The sequence below is a fragment of the Buceros rhinoceros genome, unplaced genomic scaffold, assembly GCF_000710305.1.
Source record: "Buceros rhinoceros silvestris isolate BGI_N320 unplaced genomic scaffold, ASM71030v1 scaffold34925, whole genome shotgun sequence".
Lineage (NCBI taxonomy): Eukaryota > Metazoa > Chordata > Aves > Bucerotiformes > Bucerotidae > Buceros > Buceros rhinoceros.
Window position 1 is genome coordinate 3,280 of NW_010411705.1, and position 290 is coordinate 3,569.

A 290-nucleotide genomic window follows, 5' to 3' on the forward strand; every position below is an offset into this window, starting at 1 on the left:
AAATAGAAAACAAATAGGAAAAAAATAGGGGAAAAATAGGAGAGAAAAAAAAAAGAGAGAGGAAAGGAAAAAGAAGGGAGAGCCCCGAGGTTTAGTCGAGCCACGGAGATGCTGGATAATCCGCGGGGATGCTATGCCCCGCATCGCGGCTGTGTGCGGAGGGGTGTGTGCCCCCTCCCCTGCCCTCCTTTAGCTTTGGCCAACCCCAAAAATAAACCCCCTGGCGAGGAACCCCTCCGTGCGCGCAGGGAGGATCCCCTGGCCGGGCCGCACCCGCGGAGGATCCGCGG